A 20,717-nucleotide genomic window follows, 5' to 3' on the forward strand; every position below is an offset into this window, starting at 1 on the left:
GATAGACCATGTTTTGTTTATCCTTTCATTGCCAATGGACATTGGATTGCTTCAATTTTTATTTTTGTTTTCTAACCAGAAAGTGACTCTTTGGTGAGGTGTTTTATATGTTATCAAGGAACTATGACTTCCTTGAATTCTTTGGAATAAATATAAAAATTTCAGACAATAATTTTTAAATGCTAGAAGAATTGTCCAATTTATGTTGCAGTAAGTCTAGGGACTGAATAAGGTGGGTTTCCAAAATCCATCAGAGGAGGAAAAACATCCTCAAAGACACATGGTCCAGTGGGGGAAATAATGATCATGTTAATCATATGTGGGCAGAGGAGATGGGAGGGACATCCGGGAGTAAGTTGGCAATGTTTGGCCAGGGCAGACAGAAGAGAATTGAATCCAGGCTGAGGAATCTGGATCCAGAGGTTAAGTGGTTGAATGCCACTAAAGATTGCACATCGTTTTGTTATTCATGGATTAGCTTATTTTCTATTCAAGTAAAATATTTACATTCTTTTAAAGTTAATGCTATAAAATATGGTATATTCAAACCAATGAATACACCATATTTTATACCATTAAATATGGTATATTTCCCCTCCCCATTGTTCATTTCTTTCTCCCATAGATAATTTATTTTTGTTAGGTTTGGATTTACTTTCCATTTCTTCTTTTTGAAAATATAAGCAAATATGTTTATCTGTTCGTCTTGTTATTTTTTTAATTCAAAAGTAGCATACTGTGAACATTCTTCTGCATCTTACATGTTCCCTAAATTCCTTCATGACAGTGTACAGAGATTTTCCTTATGTCTTTCATATCTGCATAACATGCCAGTATGTGAAAGAATCATAGTTTATTCAACTTGTCCACTATTGATGAGCATTTGGGTATTATTTTGATTTATTTGCTGTTATGAATTGTACTTCAGTTGAATAGTCTTGTGCACATGTCATTTTATGTGGTGCATTGTGTTTTGGGGATAGATTCCTAGGTCAAAAAGTCAAGGCATAAGCAATTTTGCTGTATATTGCAAAACAAAACGAACAAAAAACTCCACAGAAGTTGTAGCAGTTTGCATTTTTGCTAGCAAAGTGTGCAAATCTATTTCTTCAGTCAGTCCAGCAGAATATACTGTCAAATTTTGAATTTTAGCCAAAAGTTCTGATAAAGGGCAAATGTTTCTTGATATCGTTCTGATTTTCATTCACAGAAGCTACTAGCATTTTAGGGAAAAATTGGTGGAACTTAACAATTAATTAAACGTGGAGATCAATGAGAAGGAGAGTCAAAGGATTTAAAAAGGTCAAGGATAAACATACATAGATGGCAATTTACTTTTTGAGTTGCTTAGGGGACACCCCTGTGGATGTATTCATTAGACCCTTGGAGCTAAGAAAGAGGTCACTACCTCCACCTAAAGATGGTGGTTGAAACTGTGAGATTGCATAAATTGCCAAATGTGGAAATGTAGACGAGAAGAAGTGCAAGAAAATATATTTCTAAAACAGGTACAGTTGGATCAATCAAATTATCTACTTTGTCTATGTCCCCTTCCTTTTAAGTTATCATTGAAGTTTATAATTTTTATTTATCTGTTGTATACCCTTGTGAAATACTTGAAAAGATAGTGACAAATGAAAGGCCTTGGCCCCTTGTCATTCACACTGTGGTTCTGAGATCCAGAAGCAGGGACATCACCTGCCAGCTGATTAGAAACGCAGAAGCTAGGTCACAGCCTGTAGATGGTTGTGACCACCTTGGTGGGAGGGAGGTGGTGGAGACAGTAATGCCTGGGAATCCCCTCTGGGAACATTATGGAAGTACCCTTGGAAAAGCCCAAAGTCTAGAGGAAGGAGCAGCAAAAAAACTTTATGGATAGCAGAATTTCTGATAAGGCATTATGGACCTGGACTTCCCTTACAGGGTTGTTATGAAGACTTCAACGAGGTAAACCAAAAGCACATCCCACAACGCTGACATGATAGGAGGAAGTCAAGGCACCACCATGACTCAGGCAGGAAAACAGAAACCACAGAAAACAGTGCTGTGATGACCCCATGCTCCCAACCCCCCAGAAAAGCAAAAATGAAAGAAAAACTAAATGGAGACAATGAAGAAGGATTTGATAGACTTTCAGATGAATTTCTACATCTCATAAGTCAAGAAGAAAAAAAACCCATCAATGAAGAGACTCATGAACATGGGAAAAAATTGAAGTGAGTGTCATCCTCAGAAAGTTCCACTCATAAGTCAGGTGATAATAAATTAGAGGAGATCCTAACATATGAAGAGAAAGGAGGAGTCTTCTCCAATTTCTTCACTTCTGAAGAAACTATAAAGCTCATGAAAGGTAAAGGGTAACATCTTTCTTTCCTATTCAAGTTGAGACCTTTGGTCTTATATATGAAGGAAAAGATTGAATTACCAAGCATGGACAGGAACAGGAAGACATTCCCTTTTGCCATACCTTAGATTGAAAGGCTCGAAAGAAACCAAGAAACAATTTTTTAAAAGCAGCTCATCAAAGGTACTTGTTTTGACCCCAACAAGGAAACTGGCAAACCAAATAACCAAACGCTTCAGAGATATAACTAGGAAATATAGTGTGGTTGTTTTATGGTGGAACAGCTTATCTAAGCCAAATTAATTATATTCAAAGTGACATTTGCATCTTGGTTGGGACTCCTGGTGGTACCAAAGGTCATCTGAAGAATGACTATTTGGATCTTTCTAAACTAAGCTGTTCTGCACTTGATGAAGTGAATTGAATGTTAGAAATGTTAGATTTAGGTTTTGCTGAATGAGTTAAAGGTATTATCCATGAATCCTATGAAAATGATTCTGAAGACCATCCTTAGACTTCACTTTGTCTGCATTGGTATACAAACTTGCAGGGAAAAAAAATACATGAATACATGCAGCCCAGATATGAACAAGTTGACCGTGTTGGAAAAGTGACTCAGAAGGCTGCAAGTACTATGGAACCTTTGGCTGCCCAGTGCCGTTGGTCTCAGAGGCCAGCAGTTATTGGAGATGTCCTTCAGGTACACTGTGGTGGTGAAAGGAACGCTATTGTATTCTGTGAGACCAAGAAGAATATAACTGAAATGACCAAGAATCCACATGGAACAGAATTCCCAGTGTTTCCATGTGGCTGTTGCATGGTCAAAAGAGAAGTTACACTGAAAGGCTTCCAAGAAGGTGGTTTTCAAGCTTGGGTGGCCACCAAAATGGCTATCCATGGTTTGGACATTCTCGAGGTTGATCTGGTGATTCAGAGTTCTCCTTCATAGGATGTTAATCCTATATCCATCACTCTGGAGGCACAAGTAGAGCTGACCAGACAAGAATTTGCATATTTTTATCAACCAAGAGAAAGAAGTCAACTAAGATATGTGGAACAAAAAGCAGGAATTGCTTTTTTTTTTTTTAAAGAGCCACAGCACATTTTATTATTTATTTTCACCTACATATAGTATTCAACCATGTGAATATACAGAAATAATTGCCATTCATCTTCCTAAAAATTGATAATAGGGGGGCATTTGATTTCCTTTTGCTTTGCTGAGATGAACAGTTCTACTTTAAATATACCTTTACACATTTCAGTGTTGTACACAACAGCAAATAACTGATAACAATTGGAATTTTGCATAGAATAAATACATTTTAACTTGGTGCAAATAATGCCAATGTGTTTTCCTAATGAAAATATGAGCTTGATCTTTTTTTAATAATTGTTCTATTTTTAAAATTTTTTGTTTTAATTAGTCATACATGACAGTCGAATACATTTATGTACTTTGATATACATAGATGGGATTTAATTTCTCATTTTTCTGAGTGTACATGTTACAGAATCATATTGGTCATGTAGTCACATATATACATACAGTAATAATGTCTGTTTCATTCTACTATCTTTTGTATCCCCACACCCCCTTCCTTTCCCTCCCGTCACTTCCCTCTATGTTAATGCTATTCTTCCCTAGTGCCCCCTGCTTTATTGTGAATTAGCATCCGCATATTAGAGAAAACATTCAGGCTGTGGTTTTATAGGATTGGCTTATTTCACTTAGTATGATATTCTCCAACTCCAACCATTTACTGGAAAATTCCATAATTTTACTCTTATTTAAAGCTGAGTAATATTCCATTGACTGCATATACCACATTTTCTTTATCCATTCATCTATTGAGGTTGGTTCCATAGTCTAGCTATTGTGAATTGAGTTGCTATAAACATTGATGTGGCTGAATCACTATATATGCTGATTTTAAGTCCTTTGGGTATAAACCAAGGAGTGGGATAGCTGGGTCAAATAGTGGTTCCATTCCCAATTTTCTGAGGAATCTCCATACTGCTTTCCATAGTGGTTGACCAATTTGCAGTCCCACCAGCAATGTATGAGTATGCCTTTTTCACAACATCCTCGCCAACATGTATTTTTGCCTGTATTCTTGATAATTGCCATTCTGACAGGAGTGAGATGAAATCTTAGAGTAGTTTGGATTTGCTATTTCTCTAGTTTCTTAAGAGATATTGAACACGTTTTCATATATTTGTTGATTAATTGTATTTCTTCTTCTGTGAAGTGTCTGTTCAGTTCCTTAGCCCATTTATTGATTGATTATTTGGATTTTTAGTGTTAATTTTTTTTTTAGTTTTTTTATATATCCTAGAGATTAATGCTTTATTGGAGGTAGATGTGGTAAAGATTTTCTCCCAATCTGTAGGTTCTCTTCTCACTTTATTAATTGTTTCCTTTGCTGAGAAAAAGCTTTACTTTTAAATGCATAGGTATTTCTAAAATTTAGTTAAATCAAAAAGCATGAGTGCCATCAGTTCTCTGGATTTTATTTCTTATGCTGATGCTGATTTTTCCTGATCATCAGTGCATATATGGATAGAAGAGAAAGGAGCAGTGGCCACAGCTTCACACAAATTTCTGGAACATTGAACCTTGAACCATGAGCTCTTATCAGCGCTGATAAGCATTTTGTGACCATGATTCTGGAAAGCCCAGAAGAAATCCAGGATGTCAGCTGAGCTTGGAAAGAACTTAACAGAAAGCTAAGCAGTAATGCTGTGTCCCAAAGGGCCAGAATATGCCCCCTGAAAGGTGTTTGCTTTGCTGTTCCTACAACAGATCTAGAAAGGTTGCAGGCAGAGTGGCATGACTGAATGCCCTAAGTGGCCTCCACAATAACTGAAATTGAAGAATATTATGACGGAGATACTCTTCTAATTCTAAACAAAGGAATGACTGACTAAGTGGCAGGTCTGGCCAGGCAGGGAGACAGAATTGACCAGGGGAGTTGGTCAGGAAGTCATCAAGATGGTAGAAGAGAGAGTAGGGACAGAAATCAATCGAGAAGTGGGGGCCAAATGGAGTCAGTTTACCAGTATGAGCTCACCTATTTCTGCCTAATCATGTACATTATCCCCCAAATCTTAGGTCATCATAAAGAAGTTAGTCCTAGTTTTTTAATAGTTGTAAACAAATGTACTTTCCAGCTAAACCTTTGAATTTAGAAAAACCTCCTTAAAAAATAAGACATGCATAAACTCTGGGCTGGGACTGTAGCTCAGTGGCAGAGTACTTGCCTAGCATGCAGGAGGCACTGGGTTTTATCCTCAGCACCACATAAAAATAAATAAAATAAAGGCAGTCTGTCTGTCTACAACCAAAAAAAAAAACATTTAAAAACAAAACAAAATAACTCAGGTTGCACCCTAGACCTATGACTCAGAATCTGCATTTTCTCAAATTTCATAAGCAATGCCAATACCCTTTTGAACAGTTGGACTTCCCTGGACAAAATTGAAACACAATTTTACTGGTTGTGCCTTAAATTTGCAATTTCAAATCATAGCAGGACCCTGTATTTCCTACCATGTTTCTCTAGTGGAACAGCTTTTATAGTCCCACGGAGATTATTTCATTCCTTCTCCCTTCTGTGAATCTCTCACCCTCCCTTTTTATTCTCAAGGTTCTTCCCTATTTTATTTATTTATTTAGACCATGGATTTTATTTATACATAGGTCACCTTGATGCAAAAAAAAGTGTTGTGGCAACTTAAAAAAATATATAAAGTACCATAGAATAAAAATCTCCCCTATTTTAGGCAGAAATTAGAAGCCACCAGTGAGTACTCTTTTACAATGCCACCACTGTATTTTCACCAAGCCAGCGTCTACAGCTCCTTCCCTTCTCTATATAGTGATGAAAGAAGTGGCCCTCCTTAGATCAAAGACCTCTCTGTGTATGCCTACATTCTGAATCCCCTTCTCTAGATGTCCTTTGGTCATCTTCCCTTCCATGACTCCCTCTTTTCTGGATCATTCTCATCAGTAGGAAAGCCTGATCTGCTATCAATTCTCTTTTTAAAAATCACTCTTTCCATAACCACTTATCTCCCTCGGACCACGGGCCTGTTTCTTTGTTTCCCTTCACTATAAAACTTCTTGAAAGAATTGTTGTTATGCTGTTTCTAACCCTCTGCTGTCCCTCCACTTTCCAGTTCACTTCAGTCTGGCCTCCACCTCTGCCTTGTTGGTATACCTGCTCTTGTTGAGGCTCCCAGGGACCCCAGGTTGTCAAATCCAATAGACAACTTCTAGAAAAATCTCACGCAGCTGACCATCTTTTTAGTCTTGCAGTATGCACGCTTGGGTTCCCTGGGACACCCTGCCCTGATGACCTCTCTGCTCCCACTGCTCTCTCTCCACCTGCCTCCTCTACCTGACCACTTGGTGTAACCCTCTTTCCTTTCTTTCTTCATGCTTTCCATAGAGGGAACATCCATTTCATAGCTCCCCATAACCCTCCTTTTCCCTTTGTCTTATGCTCAGCTCGTTTCCTGCATTTACACTGCCTGCCTGGCCTCTGTGGGCGTTGGTGTTTCTGATCACTCTCAGCCCAGATGCTGTTGCTATTCGCGGAAGCATTTTCCTAAGAGTTGGTTCCACATTTCTTCCTGCAGTGTCTGTCAGTGCTTTGACAGTAGTAGAAATGGAATTTATTGAAAGAAAAAAAAAAAAGCAAATACATACCTGTGTGCATATATACAAGGAGTCTTGAAAATCTAAAATTTAAAATATATTTACCTTGAAGAAGATGCAAAAGTTAGAATGTCTAAAATAGTGTTGGGCACTTAATGAGCCTTTGAGGTTTGGTTAACTGATTGAATAGTAGCAATCTATAGGTTCCTAATATGGCAAAGATCTTAACGAGTATCACTCTCACTGTTTGAAAGGATGTTCAAGTATCTCTATTTTAAATGATTCAACTCAATTTATGCATTTTATTAGAAATGGAAATAGTTTAAGAAGCAACGAATGTCAAGGTATCCAAAAAGTGATAGACTAGTGCCTTTTGATTGATAATATAAATGTTATAAACAAAACAAAATATTTTCATATTAGGATGAGCGAATCTTCCCCTTTTGTGTGTGTGTCAAAAATAATTTTTATTAATGTTGCTAAATGAAAGTATTGATACTGTAGGTGAGAGCAAATGGAGAGAATACAAAAGGAAAAAGAAAGGAAGACAGACCTCAACAGATCAGCAATGCTTTATTAAGCAATGGAGGGGCACATTTTCAAGAGCAAAAATGTGACAGGCTACAAGGAGAGTCTGTTTTGTAGGGTTTAGCTGGGGAGGTCATGGGAGGTGTTGATCAGTTACTTTTGGTGGACATACTTTCAGGGAGCAGGGGCATTTTGGCAGATAAGGGAGATTGCAACAGGTCAGATTCCTGAGCTTCCTTTTTCCCTGAGGGTTTTGTTAAGTCTCCATTTCCTTCATTCCAGACTCTAAAAGGGGCTTCATGAGTTGGGGTGACATCATCATATCTGGCTACTTCCTGCTGGGAAGGGGTATCACTGGGACACCTTCTAGAGTCTGAAGGAGGAACATAGCTCTCACACGTTCTTGGGTGGTGGCCTGGAGATGGTGAAGACATGTTTTGTTAGAAACCTCTGGAATAGATTAACGAAACATGGAAGAAGGGAGAGAAATAAGATAATCAGGAGAATGGGGGTCATAATGGGCCCAATCCAGGTCGGGAATCCTCCCCACCATCCAGGGGAGGAGGAGGTGGTTGCTAGGTTAGTGCCTTGTTTCTTTAGCTTTCTTATCTTTTATGTTAATAAGTCAGAAATAGTAACTTATATTACTATTTCTGACTTATTAACATAAAAACAGAAATCTTCTTCCAGATATAAACATAATCCTCCTTTTTCCATGAGAACTAAATCTAGACCTCTCAGGTTTGGAAGGATGACAGTAGCCAGAGAGTCCACTCGATCTTGGATGTCATTAATTTGGGAAGTTATATTGTCAAGTGATTCCCTAAGGGCCCTGGACAATTGCTCATACTTGTCTAGGGATACCCCAAGACCAGCTGATCCTGTGGCTGCCCCTGTGAGGACTCTGAGACCCACAAGGATGGGAATCAGGCCAGGGTTCCACCGCCTGCGATGGAGAAAATGGGTGGCAGGGATAGGAATAATAGAGGTGTCCTGGGTGTAGGGTAAAGGGGGAACTGCAAAGGCAGTACAGGTTCCCATCCGATTGGAGGGAAGGCATAAGTAGACCTGACCCCCACATAGGAAGAATACTCCCTGCTTATATTCCAGGCTTCTCTAGGAAGTGGAGCAGAGAAGCAGTTCTAACTGATCTGCATTCAGCTCACGGTGATAAATTGTCAGGTGGTGCTTAGATGTGCTGCTGTAAGTGGTTGTAGTTTGGTGTTAGCAGTAGAGGGAATCAGGTGTTCAGAGGTGAGTCTTCCCATGTTTTGGTGGAGGAAGAGACAGTAAGGGTAAGAGGTGGTAAGCCCTCTGCAATCATTGTTTTGAAGAGGTTCAGGGTAGGATAAGCCATAAGTGGGGCAGCCTGGTTTATGGGTATTCAACCTTGACAAAGGGCTGATGTTGTGGATGTGGTCAGCCCTGATATAGCCTGAAAAGAGGTGTATTAAAGTGGGTGAGTAGATGTGATTCGAGGCCATTCATTGTCATATCCTCCTGTAGTGGTAGGCGTTCATAAGGGTAGAGAAGTGAGAATAGTTAGGGTGAGGGAGCAGTTTGGGTAAGCACCCTGAAAAGAAGGCAACAAATGAAGAGGGGCTTGGGATTGAGGAACAATATGGCTGAAAGTAGGGGGTTGGGTCTGGAGAGTGGTGGAGTATGAGTTAAGTTGTTGGGTTAGGGTCTGGAAAGCTTGTTGGCTATTTTAGGGACATTAGATTGGGATTCTTTTGGAGAGAACGTAGAACCCTTGTATAGATGATGATAGAGCCTCATGGAACTTGTAGCTCAAATGTCGAGGGGCACAGGGATGAAGAGCCATTTAGTGGAAGAAGCCTGAGTATACACCCAACAGGTTGACCACGCTGGGTTAGCCTCAAAGAGGAGGGCAGCTGAGGAGTTGAGGAGGAATAAGAGAGTTCATAGCTGTGGCTGCAGAGCTAGGAGAAAGGCAAGAAGTTGTGGATGAGGCTAGTCCAAGTAGAGCATAAGAATAAGCAGAGGAAAAGAAAATAATTTGGAGGGGGGAGAAAGGAGAGAGGGTTCCTTGGAGCTATAAGTCAGTAATTTAGGAGAAGAGAGATGGAATGAAGTGGGATATCCTTTAAAGAGGGGGTATTCCAGACTGTAGGGTTGATCCCAGCTAGTAAGGGATGATCAGGAGGCTTAAGGGGCATGGGGACTAGGTCCAGGTTGGAATGTACTAGAAAGATGGTAGTGGATTGTAAACGGGGCATGGAGATGGAAGCCTTCAGTTTATGAAAGGGGACGGGCAGTTTGGCATGACAATGAAAGAGTGGGATAGTGAGAGGGATCCAGATGTACTACAAAAGAGAGAGGTGACTTTAGGGATACACAGGGGTCCCAGATACTCCCATAATAGGAGTGTTCATTTTACAAGTAGGTCCATGCCATTGTATCAGAAGGGAAAGACTTGCCTCAGTGTTGACCCCAAAAGAAACTGCCTGTCTGCTCACCATCCCTGTAACCTGGGGCTCCTTGGGGTATCACATGAGGTGATGGGTCAGTGGAGTCCAGGCCTCCTCGTTCCAGTAATTCAGTGTATGGGACTTGGGGAAAAGTCTGTACCGAGGGCAGGGGTGTCCTCCCCTGGGGGAAGTCCATTTTCTAGTGCTCCCTTTGTTCACAGTTGGGACAGGGCTTGGTGGGGGGACCTCGGATTTGGGCAGGCTTTTGCCCAGTGTCCTGTCTGTCCACACCAGAAACAGGCCCTGGGAGGAGTACTAGAGGGTCTGGTGAGGCCATGGACAGCAGGGGCTGATTTGGGGTTATAAATGGCCGAGGCCAATAGTTGGTATTTAGCTTTGAGATGTTTCTCTTTTTCTTTTTTGGCTTCATCCTCCTGATTACTAAGGACTTTGAAAGCAGCATCTAGAAGTTGCTGCTGAGGGGTTTCTGGACCTTTTTCTGGCTGTCTAAGTTTTTTTGGATGTCAGGGGCAGAACAACCAATAAGTTGAACATGGAGAAAGGGAGTACTGGCAACGGTATTGAGATCCAGGGTCGTATAATTAGTAGTGGCCTCAGTAAGTTGGGCCCAAAACAGTGTGGGGTTTTCATCCAGGCCTTGAGTGATTTCCCTAATGTTGTCATAGTTGACCTGAGTATGAGAGTTTTTTGTCACGACTTCGAGGAGGCGGGCTATCATATGTTGGAGTCAGATAGTTCCCAGGTCTTGGGATTGGTATGTCCAATTAGATCCAACCATGGGAGGAGTAGTATCCACCACAGGACTGGCGTGAGAGTTTTGGATATGGAGGAGGTTGGCATGTTCTCTTGCTGCTTGCTAAATTCAGGCACATTCATCAGGGGTCAAGGTGGAAATGAGGATATAGTAATTGTCTGCTCAGGTGAGATGGTAAGCCTGACTCAATAAACCCATCAGTTTATTCTCTGATGGGATTTTCAGAGAATAAACCTAATCTGTCCTTAATCTGGGACAAATCTGTCATGGCAAAAGGAATATGGATTTCATATTTCCTTTCAGCCCTGGCCACTGCCCAAAGGGGAAAGGTATTTTATTTAGAGAAGGGTTTTGGATCAAGTGATTGGAGGTAAAGATTTGGGGGATGGCGACTGGGGGTTTGATATTTGGGGAGGAGGTGAAGATGAGAGGGGAGGAGGTCCGTTAGACTAATAAGGCATCTGCTGTTTTGGGGACAATAAAGGAGGAAGAAGGCTGGGGGTCAGAGTTTGATTTAGCGGACTTGTAGAGTGGAGAGTCAGTGAGAATCAGTTGTAGAGCAGAGCAATGTTGCCAAAAGGAGGGCTTTGAGCGGAGGTGAAGGGAATCTTGGAGGTAGGGAACTTCAGACCATTTGCCATTTTGTTGGAGGAAATTATCTAAGTTCTGGAGGATTGGGGGGTCAAAAGTCCTAAATTAGGGCGATTAACTTAGGTTGTGTATTTTATATTGAAGCCAGATCTGGGTACTCAGCCTAATATGGCATTTGCTTTTGAGGTCAGATTGGAGGTGGAGGATTTTGAGATTTTTTAATGGGACAGCCTAATAGGGAGTCCCATGGGATGGACTGATTAGCCCCATGTTGGAGAGGTTTGACCTGGTGGTGGTGGAGATCAAAATGTTCCTTGATGTCTCCTGTCACTGGACAGAGTTCCACCAGAGAATGAGAGGGCGTCCCCTTCTGCAATCCCAATGGTGGAGGATCCCCGGGGTCGGTATGAGCCAAAATACAAAGGTTTCAGGCAGGGTGTCTCTGTGAGAGACTGGAAGAGATCTTACCTCTTTGATAAATGAGAAGGCTGGTGTTGCATGCAAGAACAAAATGGCAGAAAGTTATTTCTGATCTGGAGGTCTGAATACATAAGAGAAGGAAGGAATTGGAAAGGATAGGGTTTAGGAGGAGGATGCCTCCAACACCAACAAAGGACCCAGTATAGGTCCTTGTTCCATCCATAAGGCAGTAAGGTAGCAAAAATCTAGCCCAGGATTGGGGTCAATTTTGGGTTGTGTACCAGCCACCATTGAGCTATAGTGGACTTGGAGCATCCTTCTATCAGGAGGAAAGAAAGAAACGGAAGGAGATGAGAAGAGAAAAGATGGTAGAAGTTCATTAGGATAGGAAGGGGTAGAGAGCCCTAAACCCTGTTGCCCTGGGTTTTGGCACCAAATGAAAGTGAATACAAAAAGAAAAAGAAAAGGAGACAGAGCTCAATGGATCAGTCATGCTTTATTAAGCAATGAGGGACACATTCTCAAGAGGGAAAATGGTGATGGGCTGAAACAAGGGTCTGGGTTTTATAGGGTTTAGCAGGGCCAGGTCATGTGGGGAGTTGGTCAGTTATTTTTGGCAGGCTTACTTTCTTGTGAGCAGGGGGATTTGGGCAGATAAGAGAAAATTGCAATGGGTCAGATTCCTGAGCTTCCTTTTCCCCTGAGGGTTTTGTAAGTCTCCATTTCCTTCACTAGGTAAGGTCAAGTGCCTCAGACTAAAAAGTAATCAATAATGTGATTGAATTATTAATAATGAAAATGTATCAATAATGGAAATTGAATAATGGGGGGAAATAATGAAGCTGAAGACAAGTGTTTAGCTAAATGATCTCAGGCAAGTCCTATGCTTTCCTCGGCTCTAAAACATGAAGATTGGATTTAATTATTTCTAAGGTCTTTCCCAATTGTAAAAATTCTGTTCTGCAATGAATCTATACTTCCAGCTCTGTGATTCTTTTGTTTGTCTTTCCAGTGTGTGTTTGATTCTTTTATTTGTTTATCTGTCTACCTATTTATTTATTTATGACAGTGGAATGCATTACAATTCTTATTACATATATACAGCACAATTTTCCATATCTCTGGTTGTATACATAGTATATTCACACCAATTCATGTCTTCATACATGTACTTTGGATAATAATGATCATCACATTCAACCATCTTTAATTACCCCATGCTACCTCCCTTCCCCTCCCACCCCATTAAGAAAAAAATACTTGATAAATGCTAATGCTAATGGAATCCCTCTGTTGGAGAAAGAAAGAGATAGGATCCTAGAGTTTGGTGCCCGCTTCCTCTATAAGTAAATTTTGCTGGTCTTTCAAGGGTGGGGGAAAAGAAGGAGAAGGGAGGGTAAGGGAGGGGAGGAAGAGGAGGAGGGAGAAGAGGAGAGGAGGAGGAAGGGAAGGGGAAGGAGAAAAGAAAAGTAAGGAGGGCTACAAGAGATGAGAGAAAAGGGTACAATGTTTCCTTCCTCCTCTGAGAGGGTGGCTCTCCCATCTCACTCAAGGCTTGTCAGCACCTGCATGATGGACAGCACCATGCTGTGAATTTCTAAGGTCTGGCCTTTCTGAGCCCAGGTTCCTGGAGATCACTAATAAAGAATTTTGCATTCTTTAAAAATGAAATTTAGCAGGGAGGGCCACACAGAGGACTTCAAGATAACATTCTAGACCTTAAATTGAGTGCTTGGTTCAAGAATTTCATTTTTCTATTTTACTTTGTATAATAGCCTGCGTGACATAAATTCTTTCAAACCAGTCATATTTTCCATGATAAAATTAATGCATTAAAAGTACATATCACCTTAAAATGAGACATTCTTATTTAAAGAGGGGCTCACCTCCAGAGGAATAATTAAGAGACTATAATATATCAATGCTAAGGGTTTCAGTAAAAAAAAAACCTTCCTCCTCCTTCCAAGGTGTAAAGTCTTTCAAGTAATGCAAGCAGGTAGTGGTAAATATCCCATGTGAGAATGAGAGTATGGACAGTAAAATAGAAGAAATTCTAGATATTTTGTGGAGCCCAGAAAGATTGGCTTGGATATGACCAGGGAAGTGTTTCACCTAGGCTCTTAAGAAGTCCCACAATGTACAAGTAAAAGACCATGATCTTGCCCCTGAGCAGAGTTGGATGAGAACCCTTGGAGTGGACCCCAGCTCTCCCATGTTCTTGCATGCAGGTTGTAAGAATGAGCCTGAGCTGGGCTCAGCAGCACATGCCTGTAATATCAGTGGCTTGGGAGGCTGAGGCAGGGGGATTGCAAGTTCAAAGCTAGTCTTAGCAAAAGTGAGGCACCAAGCAACTTAGACACTGTCTCTAAATAAAATATAAAGTAGGGCTGGGAATGTGGTTGAGTCCCCCTGAGTTCAATCCCCAATACCAAAAATAAAAAATTTAAAAAAAAGAATGAGTCTGAGAACCAGGTGGTCACTTAACCTTAGGTGTATCATGTGAAGTTTAGGGATCCTTTTGAACTATGGGCTTCACCATTTGCATCTCTGAGTACTTACTTGTATACCTGAAGGAAGAACTAGGTATTCATTGACCATTCAGTTCTCCCATGTCCAACCTGCTGTTCATTTTCCAGTTATCCTTATTTTTTTGTGGTTCTGCTGGACAGAGTCAATCAGTAGTTTGGTTTCACTGAATTAATTATCTGAGTTCTCTTGCTGCCATCACTTTACCTTCCCCTGTCCTTCCTCCTCCTTCTGAACATTTTAGCATTGACTGATGGCACTTGGGGTGTTTATTGAGCATATATTCTGTGCTAGGCACTGTTCCAGGTGCTGGGAGCAAACAGGTGAACTGTAATACATCGGTCCTACACCAATGTAGAGTATTGTATAGTGGGAAGGAGAAGGTGGATATTAAACAGCCATCAAAAGAAATCAAAATATATTTTCTTCCATGCCAAATGGAGAAGATGAGGTACTGTGAGAGTCAAAGTAGGGGTGAACTACTTTAAGTCAAGTGGTCAAGGAACTCGGCTGTGAGAAAGTAGCATTTAAATGGTCACTTGAGTGATTATGAGTCAGGCAAGTGAAAAGAGAGAGAAGGCAGGTATGGTGGTAAACACCTGGAATCCCAACTCTCAGGAGGCTGAGGCAGGAGGATCACAGTTTGACACTATCATGGACAACTTATTGAGACCCTGTCTCAAAATTCAAAAAGGGGATATTGGAGATGCAGATCAGTGATAATGATAGGGCCTAGCACATGAAGGCTCTGGGTTCAATCCCCAGTGCCACAAAATAGAAAAGAAAAGGGAAGGCAGAGTGTGATGGGCAGAAGGTAATGGATATGCAGGTGTTAGGAGAGTGTTGGCCAGGGGGTCTTGAAAGAAAGCAGGGGCCACATCCTGGGTGTGCACAGTGGTACTAACAGGAAAACACTGGCTGATTTCTCCTCATGTGAAGGATTTTGTGCATATCTTCTCACACTATTAGGGTATGACATGGAAAATGCCCATGATCAGTTGTTCCATGAAAAGAGTAGTATCTGGAATGTCTATAATTCTACATATGCATCATATCAGTTAGAACTCAGCTGCAGGTGCTAGAAAGCCAGTTAGAACTTGATTAAATAAAATAAGTACTTATTAGTTTACATACATGAAAAGTCCACAGTAGGGCTACCAACAGGCCTGGCTTTATCAGGGGTTCAAATGTTTTAGATCAGCACTGTCCATTAGAGACACAATGTGAGCATGTCTTCAACAGGTAATCAATATAAAAAATATTAGTGAGATATTTTACATCCCTTTTTCACAGTCTTTGACATCCAGGGTGTATTTGATGCCTATCAACACATCTCAGTTTATACTAATAACATTTCAAGTGCTCAGTAGCTAGAGGCTATCATTTTGGATTGTGCAAGTCAAGGCCTTGGGTTCTTTCCATTTTAATACATGTGAGCATGAGTTGGACTGTCTACTTAGAAGTCTGAGCAAAAGCTTCTTTGCATGTCATTGGCACTGACTACCTGGAACAAACCTGTGACCAGGATGAAAGTGGCTTACCCAGTGGCTTAGACTGATATCACATGTTATACCTCAGGAGTGCAGGGGTGGGTGGGCTTCACCTGAACTCCATGTATGGGGTAGAATTTTATTGCCAACTATCTGACCTTGAGTAGTAGTGTTGGGAGATTCTGTCCTCCCCATCTGGAAGAAGACCCAAGGCTGACTTTTAATGGATATTACCTATTAGAAGTATAATTCTAGGTGCTATAAAGGGAGCACTTTTATTTTATTTTATGTATTTCAGTTTCTTTCTACTAGCATGTAACTATTATATTTTTGCTTATAATGAGGAAGATAAACTTTTGTTGTTGTTGTTATTGTTGTTCTTCCAAATGGAGAAATGATGTAATACTAGGGTGATCAAACATGTTGGTTTGCTTAGAGTAGTCCTGGCTTATACCCGTTGTTACAGTGTAATTACCAGCAGAACCCATTTCCCGTGAAGAGCATCCCAGCCTTAGAGCACATGATGATTATGATGGGTACTGATAAAGTTAACTGAGATCGAATATGACGAAGATGAGAAAATGATTTGATAGAGTGCCTCAAAGCCTAGCGAAAGGGTAATCACACCTTCTATTTCTGCACCTTGAGGGAGTAAGGCATTCCAAGAGTCAATTTTTCTAACTTGAGCTTGGCTCTTTAAATATCAAAATGTTTTAAATTTAGCCACTTTAAATGAAAACTTTACCCAGTTGTATATTTTCTCAAACATAGTTGAAGTACTTGTTGACACAGCAGTTGCAGAGCTTTCTACTTGGTGGACAGAAGCTCACGGGTATGTTGTGAATGGATTACAGGTGTGTGGAAGCATGATCCTTCCATCTCTACCTCTAGAGAGGCAGGGTGAGGGGATTGGAGTGATGGGAGTCCTGGATCAGCTCTTCCTCCTGTGTCATCTGAACAGATTCATTTTTCTAGGTGCATCTTGATTTGTAAAGGATTGAGAAGCACTGTTTTTTAAAATTTATTTTATTTTATTTTATATGTGTGTGTGTGTGTGTGTGTGTGTGTGTGTGTGTGTGTGTGTATACATGCCATAATTCAGAGACTCTGGCAGGGTCACCTAGGGTGGTCCTCCATCTTGTGGTTACAGAGGGAATTTACATTTATCTTTTAAACTGAATTTTCCCAGGTCGACCACTTCCGTCTACTGTTGTAGCACTCCTCCTCTTTTCTTTGCTGGTGATTGCCATTACTTGTAATCACCTTTACTACCTAATATTTTATCATGCTTTAAAAGATTTGTTTAGGTTAGGTAAATATGCTCGAGTCTAGCTTGCTTTTCCTAGCTGAAGATTTAATAATATCTGTTCACATTATTGTCTTTTTTTTTTGGAGGTGGGTAACTAGGAATTGAATTCAGGGGCGCTCGACCACTGAACCACATCCCCAGCCCTAATTTGTATTTTATTTAGAGACAGGGTCTCACTGAGTTGCTCAGGCCTCGCTGTTGCTGAGGCTGGCTTTGAACTCACCATCCTCTCACCTTAGCCTCCCAAGCTGCTGGGATTACAAGCCTGCACCAACACACTTGTCTCACATTATTGTCTTTTAAACTCATTTCTATGCTGTCACTATATTCCAGATACCTGAATAACTTTACTGTGTCATGTTATACCTTTGCATTAGGAATGATAGATACTGCTGGGCATGGTGGTGCACACCTGTAATCCCAGTGGCTCAAGGCTGAGGCAGGAAGACTGTGAGTTCAAGGTAAATCTTAGCAACTTAGGGAGGCCTTAAGCAACTCAGCAAGACCTGGTCTCTAAATAAATATTAAAGGGGGCTGGCAGTGCTGGGATGTGGCTCAGCAATGGCTAAGCACCTCTGGGTTTAATCCCAAGTACAAAAAAAAAAGTAAGAAAGATATGGTAGATACCTAAATATTTATAGATCTTAAAAATAAAGATACATATGTGTTTATAAAATTTCAGAAAGACTAAATAAATTATGATGATAGCATTATAATACAGTATTATAAGGGAAGAAGAGACTATTTTGCATACATAGCAAGACTGAACTTTTTCCAACATTGTAAATGACAAAGGAAAATAATCAATGGGCCACGTGAAGTCTTAACACCATTCTAGAGCAGCCTGACTGAGAAGCTATATGTAAGGACTTTGGAATATGACTTGGGATTGAATTCTAAGCCAATATTTATTCTTGTGCATTAATCCCTCTAAATTTGAGTTCTCTTGTTGGATTGTGAAGAGGATGAAATGAGGAAATGTTTGTAATTAGCTACATACAGTCTCTGGCTTGTAATAAGTGATCACTAAATGGTGATTATTTTATCATTGTTGCTAATAATATATATTATCATTTTATAATTATATACCATATTAAATATAATCATATTTATTATGTATTATTAATATAATATAATATAATATTATTAGTATTATTATTAATATAATACTATTATTATTAATAATAAATGAAATAATTAATGGCTGGTGGCCATTAACTTTGGGGAAAGTATAATATATAGTAAAACATAGTGTTGTATTTTTGTCACTGGCCTTATTTTGAGTAATTAGTTACCTATCACATTTGTCACTAAGTAGTGACATGTATGCAAAATTCTGAAGTTGGTTTAAATGGGGCAGAAATCCTCTAGAGTTGTTTTATTCTTCACCAGCCATGGTGTTTTCTATGTAGAATCATATTTTTTGTCAGACAAATGCAAAGTGATAGATGGTAAGACAATTGTTCTGGATCAAAGCTGAGTCAGTTTGTACAAATTCTACCTTTCACTTTTTGAAAAATTACATTATTTATGTTTAACTTAACTCCTATGGAATTCCCCCATCTTACATTTCTCAAAACAACAGATAGAGATGTTTCTGGAACATTTGTCATTCTTAAAGCCCTCTAAGGAAGTTTCCAGGAGGACAATAATTAACCTGATCAACTGTCATACCTTCTTCTGTTTGCTTTTAAAAGATGCATAAGTATCTAAAAGAAGTGGGTTTCAGGTTTCTACCCAAAGATGTAGAGAATTGGAAAGAGCATTGTTCCCAAACTTATGATGAAAAAATCTTGACAAATAGCAAATTCACAACTTTTCCCAAGCCCACTGAAGTACTAAGCTTGCTGGGCAACCAGGAGGCCCAGAATGTAGGAGACAAGTATCTGTAGAGAAAAATGGTTGGAAATGATTACAGATAATCTCTCTTGTGCTGAACTGCTAGAGGAAAGGACCAGAGACATTCTACCAGGATCCTTCTACTCTTTTCCCCCTATGATCAAAAGCCTTAATTTATGTGGCATGCATGTAGGTGAAGATAAACACTATCACTCTCAGGCTACTGTTACTACATCTGAGGTAAAGGAGCAAGAAAAACAATCTTGACCCCCGGGGAAAGGGAAGGAATACATTCTGGATTCAGAAAGAATCCAGGGTAGAAGTGGGATCACTAAGAAGTCTGCAGCTTTAAGACTCAGAGGGAGGGAATGAGGAAGGGAACTTTAAGCAGAAGGAGGGAAGAAGGAAGGAAGAGAAAGGAAAAGAAAGAAGGAAGAAAGGAAGGAGAGCTATATAGAGAAACAGCAAGATATCAATCATATTAACAATCACATTAAATATGAATGATCTAAACATACAAATTATAATATAGGGACTTTTAGGTTGGACAAAAAAGCAAGACCCACTGTTTATAGGAAACCCACTTTAAGATAAAGACAGATAGGTTAAAAGTGACAGGATAGAAAACAATGCATTATGCAAACACTAATCAAAATAAAGCTGAATACTTTAATATTAACATCAGACAATATAGTCTATTAAGAATTAATAGAATTCTTATTAGGGACACAGGACACTAAATACATATAAAGGATGCAATTTTCCAAGGAGGTCCTAACAAAAGAGCTTCAAAACTATGCTACAAAAGTTTATAGAAATGAAATGTGAAATATATTGCTCCACAATTATAGATGAAAACTCCAATTCTCCTTTCTCAATAAATGATAGAAAAAATAGGAAGAAAATCACTAAGAACATAGGTGATTTGAACATTATCAACCAAGTTGATCTAGTTGACATCTATAGAACACTTCACCCAATAATGCATCCTTCTGAGGTTCACATGGAACATTCACCAAAAAATACTGTATTCTGGGCCATAAAACAAACCTTAACAACCTCAAAAGAGTAGACATTATGGAAAATATATTCATGGACCTAATGGAATTAAATCAGGAATCAGTAACAGAAAGATATGTGGAAAATCCCCCAATATATAGAAATTAAACAATGTATGTCAAAATAAATCATATGTCAGAGGAGATCTTAAAGAAATTTTAAAACATTTTGAATGAATGAAATGGAAACACTACATATTAAAATTTATGAGATAAAGTTGAGTGCACAGGTAGAAATTTATCATGTTGAGGGGTTGGGGTTATAGCTCAGAGGTAAAGCACTTGCACAGCCTATGTGAGGCACTGGGTTCAATCCTCAGCACCACATAAAAATAAATAAAATAAAGGTATTGTGTCCGTCTATAACTAAAATTTTAAAAAATAAAAAGAAATTTATCATGTCAAATGCTTAACTTAGAAATAAAAGCCTTCAGTCAGTAATATAGGCATCTACCCTTTAAAAAGCTAGATAAACCACTATAAAAGCACTATGGAGATTCCTTAGAAAACTTGAAATGGAACCACCATTTGACCTAGCTATTTCACTCCTCAGTCTATACCCAAAGGACTTAAAATCAGCATACTATGGTGACACAGCTACATCAATGTTCATAGTAGCTCAATTCACAATAGCTAAACTGTGGAACCAACCTAGATGCCCTTCAACAGATGAATGGAAAGAAACTGTGGTACATATACACAATGGAATATTACTCAGCATTAAAAGAGAATAAAATTATGG

At 39.6% G+C, this 20,717-nt stretch overlaps 1 pseudogene; it reads left to right on the forward strand.

The window, feature by feature from the left end:
• The first annotated feature begins 2,085 nt into the window (after positions 1 to 2,085).
• On the forward strand, positions 2,086 to 10,286 carry LOC143403445 (ATP-dependent RNA helicase DDX50 pseudogene; annotated as a pseudogene).
• Positions 10,287 to 20,717: the final 10,431 nt, after the last annotated feature.

This window comes from Callospermophilus lateralis, chromosome 7 (genome assembly GCF_048772815.1).
Source record: "Callospermophilus lateralis isolate mCalLat2 chromosome 7, mCalLat2.hap1, whole genome shotgun sequence".
Taxonomy (NCBI): Eukaryota; Metazoa; Chordata; class Mammalia; order Rodentia; family Sciuridae; genus Callospermophilus; species Callospermophilus lateralis.